The 18178-nt window shown below is 31.3% G+C and overlaps 1 long non-coding RNA gene across 1 annotated transcript in view; it reads left to right on the top strand.

The window, feature by feature from the left end:
- Positions 1 to 5793: 5793 nt before the first annotated feature.
- Positions 5794 to 18178, top strand: part of LOC134707207 (uncharacterized) — a 43366-nt gene continuing 30981 nt past the window's right edge. The window contains exons 1-3 of the long non-coding RNA XR_010105689.1: positions 5794 to 5940; positions 15171 to 15246; positions 15951 to 16045. This is a non-coding gene — a long non-coding RNA (uncharacterized LOC134707207). The remainder of the gene's footprint in view (positions 5941 to 15170; positions 15247 to 15950; positions 16046 to 18178) is intronic.

Genomic DNA, 18178 nt, shown 5'->3' with positions numbered 1-18178 from the left:
TTTATTTAGCTAGCGGATCCCTCCACGTGCGCTTCCTTCGATATAATTCTCTGCGATTCGACATAGATACTAGGAAACAAGACAGTGAGTAAAACTGTTTCGTAAATCTCTATGAATTGTGAGAGGAGTTACCGGTAATACTTTAGATCATACAAGATTTTTTTAAATGTTGTTTTTTTTTGTAGATGCTTTGATCTCAAAGACCAAAACCTAAGCATGTACAGAAAAAGAAACCCAATTTATCAAATATTGTATGTTACAGATTTTTTTTTTTTATAGTCAACATTTCAATTTTACACTGACACTCAGCAATGTCATACAACAGAAAGTTCCGTTGAATCCTTCACGAATTTATCATTATACCGAATCCATTTGAGAACTAAGGAAATTAAACGGCCTGACTTAATAAGGGGGGGGGGGTAAATCCCCCTTTTGTCCGAAATATTGTAATTTTTTAGTACTTTTTTCTGATATTTGACTGTCGTACTGTAACCCCTCTTCATACAAAAGAACTCACACAAACGAAGCATATTAAACAAACGAAATATGGAAATCGATATAAGATAGACCTATGTTTTTCCAAAGTAGTCACGTGGTTTTATGTCATCTTCAAATAAACAAATGCAAGTTGTCGACTTAATCAATTAACAAGTTGAATTTATGATGTCGACTTTTTATTACTATGTCATTACATTTATATTAGAAAGTCGACCTTGTAATGCAATTATTTCTTTATCATTCCGACAAGTTGACTCCACATGATTATTAGATTCCAGCTTATAACACACAACATAACTTATAATTCCGACTTATTAGCAACAAAATAACTTTACAAGGGGTGTACCATATGCGCTTCCATACATAATGAGGACCGACTCTGGTGTTTAGATTTCGAACTTATTCCACTCTCTGTGATTTTTCTTCTTCTCAGTTTTATAAATTAAAAGGAAAAACGTTCCCCTTTCGTGTCCAATCCCATTCTATGTGTGTGTCTTGTAGTAATGAAATTGATGTAGGGTATAATACAATTAAAATGGAAATAGGGATTATGTCAATAAGACACCAAGCCTTCAACACAAAACAAGATATCTTCAACCACAGGCTCTTTGGGCATGGAACCCTTGTTTTCTTTTTGTTTTGGTGTTGACAATTTTCAAAGTTGATATTCTTTGACATTTTTAACTTGTTTTTGCTCTTATCTATTAGATATATCAGTAACAGTATTTTAGGTGCAAAATATCGTTTTTATAAGTCTAGAGTAAAACAAACTAAAAATGTGAAAATAGTAATATTATATATGACAAGCAAGTCTAAAAGATTACAAAAAAAAAAAAAAAAAAAGAAGGAAACTCATGCCGAACAAATGTTAATCATTTTGGAAAACAGATAACCTTCATCTTTATGATTATGATGTAAAATTAATTATTTCAATCTTTTCTGATTAAAATATACACATTTAGTAAATTGTACAATTTAAACCGAACATAGCAACGTTTGTACAATTCTAAAAATTTCAAAAATGAGGTAGGTTAGGTATTTACAGAGACTGCACAGATGTGCCACTTACAAAAATAGTAAGTGCGATACATGAACAGGTATTTTCCAAGAACACATTATGTGTAAACAAATAGAAAAAAAATGAAACAGGTTAAGTGGCTGCGTACTTAAACATTCCAAATGAATAGCTCTTACTTTTACAGCGGATGACCGTGAGGGCATTTTGGTGTATTCCAATCGCCTATATTTCCGTCACGTTTAATATTCGTTTTGGGTTTAAACCGATCTGTAAACATGATGAATACGTAGACATCATTAAGTGCAAACTAAAAATCCTTAACGCTTGTCATAAATCTTTTTTCTTCAATGAATAGTCATCAAATATTTTTTAAAGAAGATAGACTAATAATATTAAAATGTGTTGTTATATGTATATACCGTGGCATATAAGCAAACAATCATTAATATATATACCCATGCATTCGGAAGAATATCTGAAGAACGTTTGAAATCTCAAGGAACGATAACTCTGCATGGATGATTAAACATTGTTTGTGGGAAGATACGAATGCCTACTGAAATTCATTTATTAGAAACATCGAATTATTGCAGAAGAGAGACATGTCCACTATGCACTTGCGCTGCACTATTATAGATATAGTAGAATAGAATGACATTCAAATGCATAAAAAGTATATATACATGTTGAACTTTAATTTACAAGTATTAATATAATATATAACAATAAACCAGAGTATACTGATTTGTATCACTACAAAATGATAGTCTTTACGGTGAGGATGAATTCCTTGTCATTGATTTATCATCCACGCATTTATAAACTTGTGCCAGAAAAAAATATATATGTATATCAACCTCACTTTCAGGTATAAAGATGTGATTTTTTTTTAGACAAGTGCATGTCGGACCAGCCACAAGAACTTGCAGTCATCCGATTGTCAGTACTTCAGTACTTTGATTAACATTACTGATAGCGCCAAACACGTTTGTATCGTTTGCTGAACACAGTAACGACATAAACAGTATAGGATGACACGATTTTGTATGGTGGCCGGATGCAGCCATTTCGCCGTTTTGCGTTTTCGCGTTTTCTCCTTTCACTATCACGCGAAATCGAGAATTCGAGAAATTGGGAAATCGGGAAATTGAGAAATCGAGAAAGCGAAATCGAGAAATCGAGAAATCGGGAAATCGGGAAATCGAGATATCGAGAAATCGAGAAATCGAGAAATTGGGAAATCGGTAAATCGAGAAAGGTAAAACGCGAAATCGAGAAATTCATTTCGCGTTTTCGCGTTTTCGCTTTCGTGTTTTCGTGTTTTTGCTTTTTCGATTTCTCGATTTCTCGATTTCCAGATTTCTCGATTTCCAGATTTCTCGATTTCCAGATTTCCCTATTTCTTGATTTCCCTATTTCTCGATTTCCGTATTTCCAGATTTTTCAATTTCTCGATTTCTCGATTTCACGATTTCCTGATTTCGCGTTTGCAAAGTGAAGGAAGAAAACACGAAAACGCAAAAAGGCGAAATGGCCGCATCTGTCCACCATAATTTTGTGTTATGCGACTAATATACACGTTGTACAAACTTCAATGTGGAAATAGATAAGCAAAAAGGACATGTAAACGTGTATACTTACTCAACTCAAAAGGCTAGGTCTGAAATGTCTCTTTATCATTTTTATTGATGAATAAAAATTTCTTAAATATCAATTTTCTGAAGATGGAATCATATAAACTTCTTTATTTGGTAAAATAGCTATTATAACCTTTTTTCGATCTCATAGATTATTTTTTTTATTTCATGGTTTCTTTATGTAAAGATGTTATTAATGAATCCGAGACGACATTGAATGATCTGGATAGAGTTAACAGAATAGAAAAATAATAGACTTAACATGCTTAATATAGGTCCCAAAAAGAGTAGAAAAAATTTAAGCAGGTCAAAAAAGAGTGGTGAATTTTGATGTGCTGTAATATAAAAAGAATAATGAAGTATGGATAACAATTATACAAAAGAGAACTATGGATAAAAAATATAAAGAATAAAGAACTGCGGATGAAAATTTAAAATAAGAGAACTGTGGATACAAATTTAAAAAAGAGAGAAAAAGGATAAAAAATAAAAGAATGCACACTTTCTAGGAAATATATGGTATCCGCCCGCTTGGCTGTACCATTTCAACTCTCGAGCTGCAGTTCAGTTAATGACCGACCATCATCAAGTTCATTTGACTAATATCAGTTGGATTGCAAATGAACAAAGAAAATAGATTATTTTAGGAAGCAAAATGTTATAGATTTTACTATTAATCTTTATTTATGTAGGAAATAGTTAACTATAGATTGATGGAAAAGAAATATATAACATGCTTTTCTATTGATTCCTTGGTTTTAATGATCGTGAGAGAGATGAAAACAACAATTATACTAATATATAGACAAAAGGAAAGGGTGATAAAGTTCTATTATTATAGGTCTAGATTTTAACTTATTGACATTAATAGCTGAAAATTGGACGGCTGTCAACTATCAAATGAAAACTAAGTTTCTTGATGGAACACATTAGGGTTTGGATCAGTCGTGCTGAGGTTGTAGCGACTTTGTTGTTGGAATAAATAGATTTCCATGGTTATCTAGACAGTCGGACATGGATAGATTTATTAATATGTCTGATAGCCTGCTGATAATCCCTTAACGAACTACAAAATATGTTCTGAGACTCACTTGGGTCGAAGATATATTCTAATCAAACAAATAATGTCAATACCCATACATTCAGCTGTTCTTCTAGACTAGGCACATATCTCGGCACATATATAATCTACACGACAATTTTCACGAAATGTGTCTTAGTTCACAACCGTAAACATGCAGACTATCAATGTTCGCAGAATAAGGAAATTCATTTTCAATTTACAAAAACAAAAGATAAGACATGTTCATTTTCATTTTCAGATTCCTGAATTAACCCATATGAGCAATTCGGGCTTTTGTGTTATTGAAAGTACTATAGTAGTTAAAATGTGTTATTCACAGTGAGATTGTGAACAATTATAACTATAAATACAAATACATGTATAAAGAAGAATACTTCGAAAAACTACAAAGGATTGGAAATGTTATCGGGCAATATCAAATCGTCCAACAACCAATGCTTTCTAGGTCTATAAAAAAGAAAGGTAATTTTGAGTAAAGTCTGTGAATTCTTTGAAAACTTAATTGAAAATTAGTAATTATACAATACTACAGTATAGAAATTCATAAGGGTTCCGCGGAACCTTGTGTCTCGCCTACGATTGCTGCTGTCAGTGTAAAAGTTGTTTTTGGAACTGCTATTTCTTGGTGTTGGAGATTAGCTTCTGTCAAAGTTTCATAACAATCCATGAAGGTTGACAAACATATAATGGAAACTTTTTTTTACTGATACCAGACTGTCTGCATGTAAATGTTAACCGTAAAAACTAATAAGCCAACTATAAGAACAATAATGAAAATAAGAATCGTTTTCAGAACTTTGCATCATACAGTTATCTCTCAGGCAGTCATAAAATAAAGACAATAACTAAGTAACTCAATACATATACACAAATTCAGGTAAATATTAAATGGTCCCCTGTCCTCAGTTCCATTGACTTTTTTTTTTATAAAGGATCCTAGTTTATTCACTTGTGTTGGTGTTGATGGGTTAGGTATATATATAACTTTGTCATTGTCAGTGAGATTAGTAAATGAATTACTTTCTCTGTTAATGCAATTAAAATATGTTAATCTAATATTTGAATTATGAGAACAATTTATTAAGAAATGTTTCTCATCATCTAGTACTTTGCATTTTTTGCAAAGTCTCTCTTTGCGAGGAATTTTAAAATGCCTTCCTTTTTCAATTATTATATATATATAATGAATGGTCACTGATTCTAAGTTTTGTAATTAATTTTCTAAATTCAAAGTTTGGGTTAGAGATTTGGCCCAAGTCCTTTATAAAAATAGAATTTAATGTTCATTTGGAAACAAATGGAAATAATTTAAGGAAATCAAGTCTTACAAATTACAAATCCTTTCTTCTTTTTTTTTAAAACAGAAACAAGATTTTTTAGAAACTGACTTGTGCATTTCTTAAAGTTGTGCACGATGAAAAGAAAAACTTTTAAAAGTCTTTCAACACTATTTTGCTGTGCGCATGTGTAAAGCGTGCAAAGTGTGCACAGTCAAAGCATGTGACAATGTCCACGATAATTAGTCACGTGATCTTGAAACGGAGAAACCAACCAATTATATTTCTTGACAACTTTGATTGGCAGATTCCTGCACAAAGTTCGACTGAAAAAAGGAGGAGACTGACACAGTTATTATCAGAACAAGGGAAGTCATCCAAGAGCAGAAGTTGAATTGAAGATCGTCAAGAACATTATTTATAATTGTAAGTAAATTATTGAACGGTTTAACAGCAAATAGTGCCAAGTGCTGGATTTCGCTCATCATGAACCATGAACAAGTTTATCACCCCCAAACAACACAGTATCAAGATCTGGAAGTTTACCACTCATGTCTAAAGTTCCCGTTTTATGATAGTCCAAATAATTATGACGTCTGGCAAGGCTATTTTTTTTTCTGAGCACCTAAGGTGTCCCAGAAAAATAATAAAATAGCCTTGCCAGACGTCATAATTATTTGGACTAGTTTTATGATAGCTTCACTTCAAGAAATATTCATGAGGGGGGCCACCGACTTTAAAAAAAAAAAGGGCCCATTCCAGCTAGTCCTGATAATGATTAGGTGATTCCCTGCTTCCCAAAATCCATCTCGGATATCACCATCCTCAGGCACTAGACGTTCTGTCAATAGAATAAAAATATTGGCAATTGGAAGAAAATAGTGTCCATATACTTTAGACTATTTACAGAACGTCTAGTGCCTGTGCACCAGCTCAAACACTGAAACTGAAATTTCAACTAAAATTGTAGTCCAACCTTCCAAAGTTCCAGAAAAAAATTAAAATAGCCTTGTCAGACGTCATAATTATTCGCGGAGGACATAAATTCACCATTTTATGAATTTGAGGTGTAAAAACTTTAAAGGATGGCTGATATGGAAGGAAAATTCCGGTTTATTATATTTTTATAACAAATATGGTTATTTTTAAAATTTAGACAAAATTTCAGCACTCACCGCAATGGACAGATAAACGGTCTAGGATTTTCAGCCAATTTCCTCAATGAAAAACATGATTTCAAAGAAATATTTCTTAGTAATTCTTTTGACTGATTGCCCTATAAATTTCAGTTGTTTACACCTTTGAAATGTTTGCTATCCATCTATGATGAAATTGATTTGATAAGTATTGTTAAAAGCTGCATTTGTTTGGTTTTAAATGAGGGGGGTCAGGGTGTGTGTGTGTGGGGGGGGGGGCAATATTTTTTTTTATGTTAACCTAGCTGTTTTGGCTCTTTTCAAGGTGCGTTGTCCACTGTTATCTGCTGTTAACTGTTTTTAACCCACTTTGTGAACTGTTATTAGCATTTTTTGCATTTTTGTTAACTGTTTTTGCCAGAATGGAGGTGTTGTTAACATGTTAACGTACCCCCTATTGCCCTCCTCTTAAATAGATGTAGTAAAACGGTGAATATGTGTCCCTCTTTGACAAAACATCAGGAAATTTTATACAGCCTTTGATCTAACTTTTCAGATACTTTTTTTAATTGAAGAAACACGTTTTCAAGCTCATATAAAAAATATGTGGTATGATTGCCAATGAGACAACTGTGCACAAGAGACAAAAATGACACAGACAAAACAACTATAGGTCACTGTACGTCCTTCATCAATGAGCAAAGCCCATACCGCATAGTCAGCTATAAAAGGCCCAGATAAGACAATGTAAAACAATTCAAACGAGAAAGCTAACAGCCTTATTTATATAAAAAAAATGAATGAAAAACAAAAATGTAACAAATAAACCAAAGACAACCACTGAACAGTGTACAGGCTCCTACCTTGGGACAGACACATACATAAATAATGTGTGTGCATACCTGTCAACCTGTGATGATGAAAATGCAGGTCATGACCTGCATTGAAGAATCAAATCTCAGGTCATAACGCATACAAACTTTTTCGAGCAGAATTTCAATATTAATGGTTAAATTTCTTAAAATTTAAATAAAAAAAAAGATACCAAAACATCAATGCATGTTCACTTGGTTAAGTCATTTTAAATTCTATTAATTTTTTTTTTATTGCACTTTTAAAGATTTTTTTTATAAATTTGAGTATCCTGTTTGCTTTTTAAGATTGTGAAACACTACAATATAAAGTGTAATTTTAGAAGGTTTGACATTATTGGCTCTGTAGCATTTAAACACATCCTACCCATAGACTATGTTAAAATATAGTAATACAGTTAAAGGAAGTATAAATGTAAAATATAATTTTCAATTTTTTTTTTAAATTGTATAAAGGTATAAAAATAATGATAAGTTATTTTTCAATATTTATTTGAATTTTATATTTTCATTATTAAATATTTTTCACCTATAAAACGTAAAAATAAGGAATAATTTTGAATAATGACAAATAAGGGGAATTATTTAATTAGTTAAACATGTTGGGAATATTTTACTTTTAATGGTACTTTTATATAGAAATATCTATATATTTAAATATCACCTAGCCTTGTCGGAAGTCATAATTATTTGGACTATAAATATGGGTGATTGGGTAGAGATTGACATTCTATGTCATGTCTGTAAACAAGGATCAATGTGCCATAAGGTATACTTATTTAAGATTTCTAGAAAACCAGAGGTTGTTTTTAGCAGTACTTGTCTGAAGTATTGACAGGCCTTTTTAAATGTTTACAGCTAATTTCCTAATGCATGTAGAAAGTAACTTCGGTTCGCTTGCTTGCTTTGTTTGTATATTGTACAATCATTAGGATAACACCCAATTAAATTTAAATTGGATATATGTACAGGTTAAACTATGCCTATATAAATTGTTTAAAGATGTCAATTTTATTTGCAAAGCTTGTATAAACAATTATACAAACAAAGCAAGCAAGCCAACCAAAGTTTTACTTTGCAAGCATTAGGAAATCAGCTGTAAATATCAGCTTAGACTTTGGTATGATATTTCAGAATTACATGACTTGCTAATTTTCATGTTGTTTTGCTGCTTTTAAACTAATTTTCATTTGGTTTAACTAGAGCATTTAGTTACTATGTATGTTTAACTAGAGCATTTAGTTACATGTACTATGTATGTTTAACTAAAGCATTTAGTTACTATGTATGTTTAACTATCTAGAGCATTTAGTTACTATGTATGTTTAACTAGAGCATATACATGTAGTTACTATGTTTGATTAAATAGAGCATTTAGTTACTATGTATGTTTAACTAGAGCATTTAGTTACTATGTATGTTTAACTAGAGCATTTAGTTACTATGTATGTTTAACTAGAGCATTTAGTTACTATGTATGTTTAATTAGAGCATTTAGTTACTATGTATGTTTAACTAGAGCATTTAGTTACTATGTATGTTTAACTAGAGCATTTAGTTACTATGTATGTTTAACTAGAGCATTTAGTTACTATGTATGTTTAATTAGAGCATTTAGTTACTATGTATGTTTAACTAGAGCATTTAGTTACTATGTATGTTTAACTAGAGCATTTAGTTACTATGTATGTTTAACTAGAGCATTAGTTACTATGTATGTTTAATTAGAGCATTTAGATACTATGTATGTTTAACTAGAGCATATACATGTAGTTACTATGTTTGCTTAACTAGACCATTTAGTTACTATGTATGTTTAACTAGAGCATTTAGTTACTATGTATGTTTAACTAGAGCATTTAGTTACTATGTATGTTTAACTAGAGCATTTAGATACTATACATGTATGATTAACTATGTATGTTTAACTAGAGCATTTAGTTACTATGTATGTTTAACTATTTATGTTTAACTAGAGCATTTAGTTACTATGTATGTTTAACTAGAGCATTTAGTTACTATGTATGTTTAACTAGAGCATTTAGATACTATACATGTATGATTAACTATGTATGTTTAACTAGAGCATTTAGTTACTATGTATGTTTAACTATTTATGTTTAACTAGAGCATTTAGTTACTATGTATGTTTAACTAGAGCATTTAGTTACTATGTATGTTTAACTAGAGCATTTAGATACTATACATGTATGATTAACTATGTATGTTTAACTAGAGCATTTAGTTACTATGTATGTTTAACTATTTATGTTTAACTAGAGCATTTAGTTACTATGTATGGTCTTTGAACCTAATGACCTGCAGTTTATAATAATACAGTACAGGTCTATAAGTAGGAATTCAATTTCTGGTTTTAAGTTCTTAGTCATTAGTGAATAGTCATCTAACTGGCTTTCATCCTACCGTATGACTTTATGTAAACCAGAAGTGATACAAGTAACCCCAGTACAATTCATCATGCCTGCATCAATTCCCTGTTCCATCATTGACTTTGTATGATCAATTATATTTTCATAGTTATACTGTCTCTTGAGAATAGGCCTTTGGCTTTCTAAAAGATTTCTTTATCTTGGAAGGCAATATTAGCTTTCTTATATATATGGATTAAAGGGTTGAATTGATCTTGATACCAAAAGCATTGGAGTAAATTAAATCAAGTCACTTACCAAGATCATAAAATGTTACTCACCAGTGGGCAAATGTTATTTTATGTCTACACACATTGTTTTGTCGTTTTCTTGTGAACCACAACTGTGGTAAATTTATTAGTCTATTGCAATAGTACACTAAAATAAATTGTTGATAACAAAACTGTAACTTAATCCTAACACTAGTTTTTTTTCAAAATTGGAAACAAATTGTAGTTACAAAATGTATCTAGCTAATAGTAACTGCTTTTATGATGAAATTAAAAAACATTACTATTTATAAATAAGAACTGCATGTTTGTATTTATATCCAATTAAATAAAATTTTAAGAGTATATTTCAACAATTATTTTACTTTGCAGACCTGTGTTAGTGCAGATTTAGGAGGAGGAGGGGTGTGAACATCTAAATAAAAATGATAGAATTTTCTACTCTTTGCCTATATGTATAGTATAAGGTGGCTTGGGCCTATTCGAAATTTCTATCAGAAGTGCCGTATATTTTGTTTTTTTAATTTTTACAGAAAGTGAATCAAACTGGTCAAAAAAAATAAGAGGTGACGGACCGTTTAAGCTCAAAATTTTACTTTTAAACGGGTATGTAAAAGGGACCATTTTTCAATGTCTGAAATGAGAGGGAAAATAGAGGTGTTGACATACTTTTATCGGAATATAAATAAAACGTTCTTTGACATTCTGTCCAAATCTGTAATATAAAAAGCTGTAATATAGCTTCAAAGAATTAGCTAATAAAAAACATAGGTCACCGATAAAGAAAAAAAATATTTTTGCCTTTAAACCCAAATTTTGGCGAGTAAATGGTGAAAATGGGTGAAATGTCATTTTGACACTTTAACAAATAGGGATGAGGGGGGGCGAGACCATTTTCGGGACGCCGGGATCAGCCTTTTTTAGCATCGGGAAACTGGGATTGCCTTGTTTAAAGATCGGGAATTCGGGATAGAAAAATATCGTGATACGGGAAATCCACGTTTTTAGCCACGGGAAATCGGGATTTGTATGTTGAAATATAACGGGATTGACAAAAAACTGCACCATGGACAGACAAAAATGCCATTTTCATTATACTTCAATCAGAATTCATCTAGAAACAGAGTAGATCCAGATCAGAGAAAAAAAAGAAATTTAACAAAATTGTTAAGTCACGGGCTATCATGTTTTCTACATAAAATAAGCTTATCTTTCTACTTTTCTGAATTTTTCCAGTGTCAGTCGATCAGCTTTTTGTTGGTATTCAGTTGTGTAATTACATATGCCCTAAGTACGGTCATCTACCCTAACAAGTGTTTTACCATCTGTTTTTTTTTTTATTTCATATTTCATATTGTAAATCGTTTCGACTACTTAAGCATGGTCAAGTTGGAAATCTCATAAGTGACATTTGTAGTTCTGTTTGTGTCTGTAATTTGGTTCAGTGGTTTTACGAATTGTGACTCAATAAATTCAAATTTCTCTCCGTTACAAAACGACCCAAGTGCTTATCTTATAGGTTCTTGTATTGACTTGAACTAGAATTTGTCCATTTTTCTGACTGGCTACTGAAGATTTACGAGAACAAAAATTCTTATATGCAGCTTGACGTCGCGTTTATATTGATAATACATATATTCGTATTTCTGGAGACCTAAACATAGTCAATAACTACAAGTTGAGACAACTTTTGTCCAAGGGTTCGAAATACAGAGAGCCACAGCCAATCAATTGGAAGCAGAACTTCAAACAACTAATGGATTCTATTGAGGATTGTGCAAAAGACTGGTCATACAGAGAAAAGGTTGAGGTTGACACTCTTTCGCAGTGGGTAAAATCAGTGAGGTCATTGATTCAGATAAGAGTAGGTAAGCTTAAAGGGTTTATTAGTACAAAAGCTCCTTCCATCTTTAAAGACCCTCGGGTCAAAGAGGAACTGTCTTGTCTCCATGACAAATATGTTGTTGTTCTAGCTGACAAATCCTCAAACACTTTTGTTTTTGTTTGCAAGAAACACTACATTGACTGCCTGATGAAGGAACTGGGGATAAATGTCACACTTGGAAATCCTACATATACACTTAAGTACGCTTACGAAGCAGGAGATCCTTGAAAACCACAAATCGGTTCTAATCTCCTTTGGTGTTAATCCAAAGGATGAATACTAGGATCTTCTATGATCTATCCTTATATTCCTAAGTTTACAAGAATACTTATAAAGGAAAGGTATATTGCAGATTCCTCTAAGTGTTCCACTTAAACCCTTTCTAAAGTTAGAAACTGCCATACTCACTGCAGTCAAAGAAGGACTACAGAAATATTCCGAAACGTCATATAGAGTTATTTGTGAATTTACAATCTCAATCACATTAAAACATTGTACCAACATTAAAACCTTTAAGTGTTCAACTCTTTGTTACCACTATTCCAAATACTAAACTTAAAGCTCGACTGAAAGAACTCGTCAGCTTGTGTTTCTTTAACAAAAAGGACAGTAGACGTTTTAAATATCTTGGACTATTCAGCTTACTTTGTAAAAAATCATACAGAGTAAGGGAAAAAATAAACCGACGAGGATATCACTGCCATGCTGGACTTTTTGATTGACAACATATTTGTTGAATTTGGAGGTTTGATCTTCCAACAGACTATTTGAACCCCAATGGGTACCATGACTTTGTGCTCCTCTACTTGCAGATTTGTATTTTATATTCCTATGACGCAGAATTTATCCAAGGGCTTGAACAGATAGCTGAAAAGACATAAGCCCAGTCTTTTAATTTCATCTTTCGGTATATTGATGGTGTACTGTCTCTTGATACTAGAAGTTTCAGTGATAACTTATATTTAATAAAATAATAATATATCCAAGTGAATTTGAAATTGAAGATACTTCCGACACAGATAAATCTGCTTCATATTTAGTCCTTTTTCTCGAAATGACTACTGATGCGCGGTAGGTTGCGGAATACCAAAATTTATGACAAACGCGATGATTTTAATTTTCCTAGTCACCTTTCCATTTCTGTATAGTAACATCCCAGCGGCACCAGCATATGCAGTATATGTGTCTCAATTGATACGTTGCTCTAGAGCTAGCTCTAAGTACGCTGATTTTGTTGAACGAGGAATGCTGCTTTCAAAAAAGTTGCTTAGACAGGCGGCTATGAATCAATCAAATTAAGGTCATCACTCAAGAAATTTTACGGTCGCCTTACTGAGCTGATTGGCCATTATGACCAAAGTGTGTCAAAAATCATATCTGATATTCTTCCAGAGTCATAATAATCTTCTATCAATTCCGAACTGAACAAAGAAATAACACGACGGGTGCTTACCCTTACTGAGCACCTGAATTCACTCCCTATTTTAGTGGAGTTCATGTTGTTTTTGTAATTATTATTTATATCTGTTGATGTAAATGTCCTTTGGTTTGGTGAAACTTTGTTTACTCCTTGGTTTTGATTGTTATTGTCTTGTTACGCTGAAAGACTTTGAATATCAAGCATACCAGAGACGTTTAAATCGTAAGCATTGAAACTTTAAACTTTAAAATTGGGGAACAAATTTATCGGGATCGGGATTTTTAACCAAATATGTCCGGGATTTCGGGATTTCCTGATATTAAAACCGGGAAATCGGGATGAGACCCCCTCTAGCCCCCCCTCATGGATAATAACAAAAATATTCTATAAGTCACATTACTACAATGATTTAACATTTCTAATCAATCAATATTTAAAAGAATTATATCAAATTTACAAGAATTACTTTTGTAATTCATGCGTGAAATTATGCACAGTCGAATAGTCCCGAGCCACCTTAATTATGTTATTTTCAAAAACATAAAGAAAAAATGTAGTTCTATTATTTTTTTCAATCCATGCGGGTTGTGTTGTCAACGTTTATTTGTTCCGCCTAACAGAAGATTAAAAGGAAAATTGGGGGCATGATATTCTGTATTGTAAAAACAAAATATGTAAATTTACAGTGTATAAAAAAAACAAGCAGTAAATAAAATGAATGAAATTTTTCCTGTCTCAAAATTTACATACATATTTTGTGAAGAAATGCAATTTAAGATGGCAGAAATCTGTCCATCTACAATGTATCAATGCCTATTATATTTTTGTGAATCAGAGCAGCATATAGAAATGCTGAATATTGCAATTGTAAATAAGACAAATAAATATTCATCTGAATTTAAGGAAATTTAGGTCAAAAGTTTACATCATTATCCATGAGATTTAAACTCTTCATTCTAAAAAATTCTCTAGTAATTTTAAAAAGGAGATTATCATTTTAGGCCAAACATTTTATATATGTATGAAAGATTTTGTAGCAAAAATGCAACAAAGGTCCTTCAGCTAAGCTCCATTAAATAATAACTATCAAGATATTTTTATTCAATAATATTCATTTATCTCTGTGCCTGCATTTGCTTCTCAAGTTGCATCTTAAGTTTTGGACTGACAAGGAATTTTGATCATCACATTAAAAAGTCATGACTTCTGAACTTCAGAACTCTGATAGGTTAACAAAAAAACAATCTGTTGCAGTGACTCAGCAAATTGTAATTTCCAAATTCTCATTTATTGTAATTGAATTTAAATTGAATTACGATTTATGTTGATTTCATTCAACATTTAATGAATAAACAATGATATTAAAAGCACAACCATGGAAAAATCTTTGGAGTGTATAAAAATTATCTTTGAAAAGAGACCATCATTGAAGATCAATCCATTAGTTTTTAAAGTGAGTGCTCTGAAGTTAATAGGCAGGCCAAAAAAATTAAAAAGATAACTGATAATAGAATTGAGTCATTTCTTCTGTGATAATTTTTATCCAAAAGAGTTTGATTTCATTTGAAGGTTGTCTGTAGATTAGATTTTTTTTAAAGAATATGGTTCTTACATTCATGTGCTGATAATTATAGTCTCTTTGGTGTTATGCATGAAAAGTTTTTTATCTATATTTTTTTTCCAGGACCTCTCATGACTAGCTGATTAGATATATGGAGAAAGGGAATGTTCCAATACAGCCCGCAGAATATTAAATTTAGGTTGGTATGTTTGAAATTAATTTTAGGTTGTAAAAATTTTAATTATTTACTCATGTTAGATATTCTGTTTTCTGTCATTATGGCCCATTAACACAAATCCAGGATATGCCTTTGCAGATAACAGCTTTGTACAGTCATCTATTGCGAACCAAAAGAAACTTCCACAGAGTCATCTCCTCTTGGTCAAAGTATTTAAACTTTTGTCAGTTATATTGTTCTCTGTGTAGTTCATTCGCAAATCTCTCATGGGTTAATATACCTGAATTAAAAATCTATCTCGTAAGAAATTTAAAATGCATGTATCAATTCACAAAACTGCATGGAATGTTGTATTTATTCAATATCAAATGTATATTTTCAATGTAAACACTGATTCAAACATTAAAAATTAGCCTCATTTTGGGAGATTATCACTTAATTATAAGATATTAGCAGCAGTTTTACCCAAAAATATATTTTGTCACAGAGCAAAACTTCTTTTTGAGGAAGGCTGTTGCTCATTATAATTTTGTCCAAAAAGTATAAAAAAATAATATGGTCATGTTTGTATGAGACAAATGTCAGTTTCAACATGGTTATGACATAACAGTGACGTCACAAGTGATCTTTTTGCACTTAGTAAGTGTCCAAATTATATAAACCTGTTCATTCAACAATATATACAATTAACTATGAAAGTCTTCAATTTTTTGGTACTTTTTCAGCAAAATGAAAACCGTCTCCTTTGTGGAAGGACTAATAGTCAGATTTAACAAAGCTGGATAGACAAAAACTTTTAACAGCAAAACGAGACCTAGAAGTAAGTCAATAGTAGAAATCATCTGGCTAAACAGTTATTGGTTTCAGGTCAAATTTTCTCATGTTACTTACAGCATTACTTGGGATTGCATATTACATCAATTTTTAAACTGTTAAAAAAGTAAATTCACTTTCAAACTTTCAATTTTCACAATTTTATAATTCTATCTAAAGATCTGTTATTTTAACAGTCTGGCTTTATTTAACTTTTAATAATTTTGACTATTGTGTTGGAGTATTCGTTGATCAATTTTTTCAAACTTGAAATTGTTATGTGGTTGGATTAGAAAAAATAAGATCCCTTTAGATTTAGAGTTTTTATAATTTCTTTAACTGAGAATTTCCTTATGTAATTAAAGCTAATCATTTATAAAATCAAGATTTTGTCACCTTTTTTTATCAGAAATAAATATTTAACTTTGTAAAAATAGTTTATGATGATGGCTCAAGTAGATAATACATATTGAACATTTTTAGTCACTTTTTTTTCATGCAAGACAAAATCAGATTTTTCTTTGTGAAATGTAAAATTAAACCATTGTCCATAAAGTAATTATCCCACTGATGAATTATCACACTACATCAGTGTATTAACTAAAAATCATCATAAGTTTATCTTTCCATTACAGTGCAAATGGTTTACACATATGTAACTGACAAAAGAGTAATCTAAAAGACAAACATAGAATCACAGAAAAGTAGTTTTCATCCTAAAAATGACAGGTTCTATGAAGACAAATTCAGATAAAATCACAAGCAATTACGATTTGTCATTAGGATTTAATTCTTATAGATTTTGGCTAAATTACACATGCTTTGGTAGTGATGTTCCATACTTCTGATTTCAATGAAATATTTGAAGTATTCATCTCTTTTGAAAGGATCTTTTTAATGGGTTCTATCAATCATGCAAGCCTATCTGATATTTTCTAGCTTGACAAATGAAATTTGCAAATAAGATGCAGTATGGTATGGAACTTTTTGTATTTTTTCAATAATTCACTTTTCCTGTTAATCTTAGTTGGAAAATTTCTTACTGTGCATATCAATCACATGTTCCAATTCAATGGCAATGCTAATTTCTCATTTTGATATAACTTGACAAAATCATCTTTGACATTAGCAACAATGTTTCATGCCAAGCAATTTTTTATCCAGAAGCATCTGAGTGAAAAATCAAAAATGGTCTCTATTGAATTGAATCTTTTAAATCACTTGTTTTGATAAATATGATGCATTTTACTACTTTCTATTTAATTTGTCTGCTCTGATACCATTTCACTTTTTCATTCTTCTAAAATGTGATCACCATAAATGAAATAAAAAATCATTTTCGCTGTCTCTGTGGAATTAGATATGTTTCGTCTCTACCGCTATATTTCATTAAATGATCTGATGCCTTTGGGCTAGAGGTTATTACTGCAGCTAACCATAATTTTCTGCATGTCCGACGAAATTTATGGCTTCTTGACTCCAAACAATACAGCACTCATTGCCAGTCGAGATGAAGTCGTGGAAAAAATTGTGTTGGGATAACCCGCTAGATATTGCTCCCTCCATATCATGCTTTTATGAAGTGGCATAACAGATTTGTCTAATTGATTTGTTTCTCATAATCATGTTCTCAAGATTATACCACCAAAAGATTATTCATGCATGCGTCTTAATTCCGAAGTTCTGTAAGGAATTTGATATTGAATTCTTCCGACTGACATCACATGATATTAGATCCTATATTTATCAATGTATCCTAATTTTTGTAACGAAATTACATAAAAGTTTGCGTCTTACATTAAAAGAATATTAAGAACAGATATTAGTGTCTGGCTGAATATTGAAGCAGAAAAGTTATTACTTTTGAAACAGAAATGAAATAAGATTTACATTAATTTGTGATTAAGTCTTAATGAGATGGGAATAGTATAAAAACTAATGGGAGTTCTTTCTTTTTTATTAACGTCTTTAAAGTTATTTCTCAATAACTTTAGACAGGATGTTATTGATATGCACGAATTGAGGACAGTATACATGTACCTATCTATAGGGTATATTGGTTTCTCTTGGCATGGAAACAAAGTTTTTGAAAATTAATAATTAGAACAACATGCAATCTGTAGATCTGTCTGAACTATTT

This window comes from Mytilus trossulus, chromosome 1 (genome assembly GCF_036588685.1).
Source record: "Mytilus trossulus isolate FHL-02 chromosome 1, PNRI_Mtr1.1.1.hap1, whole genome shotgun sequence".
In the NCBI taxonomy this organism is placed as follows: domain Eukaryota; kingdom Metazoa; phylum Mollusca; class Bivalvia; order Mytilida; family Mytilidae; genus Mytilus; species Mytilus trossulus.
This window is presented reverse-complemented; position numbering and strand designations above follow the sequence as displayed.